A 206-nucleotide genomic window follows, 5' to 3' on the forward strand; every position below is an offset into this window, starting at 1 on the left:
CAGCAGCGTCGGGGGCGGGGGCGGCTCCCGCGGGATCGGGGTGTCCCGGGGGGGGGGCGGGGGGGGGGGGGAGACCCCGAAATTCGGGCGGGAGGGGGAACAACCCCAACATCTGGGTGGGACCCCCCGGAGCAGGGTGGGGACCCCAAAAGTGGGGAAGGGACCCCCAACAGCTGGATGGGACCCCCAACATCTGGAGTGGGGAC

The sequence above is a fragment of the Corapipo altera genome, unplaced genomic scaffold (assembly GCF_003945725.1).
Source record: "Corapipo altera isolate COAL_440 unplaced genomic scaffold, ASM394572v1 58840, whole genome shotgun sequence".
Classification (NCBI taxonomy): Eukaryota; Metazoa; Chordata; class Aves; order Passeriformes; family Pipridae; genus Corapipo; species Corapipo altera.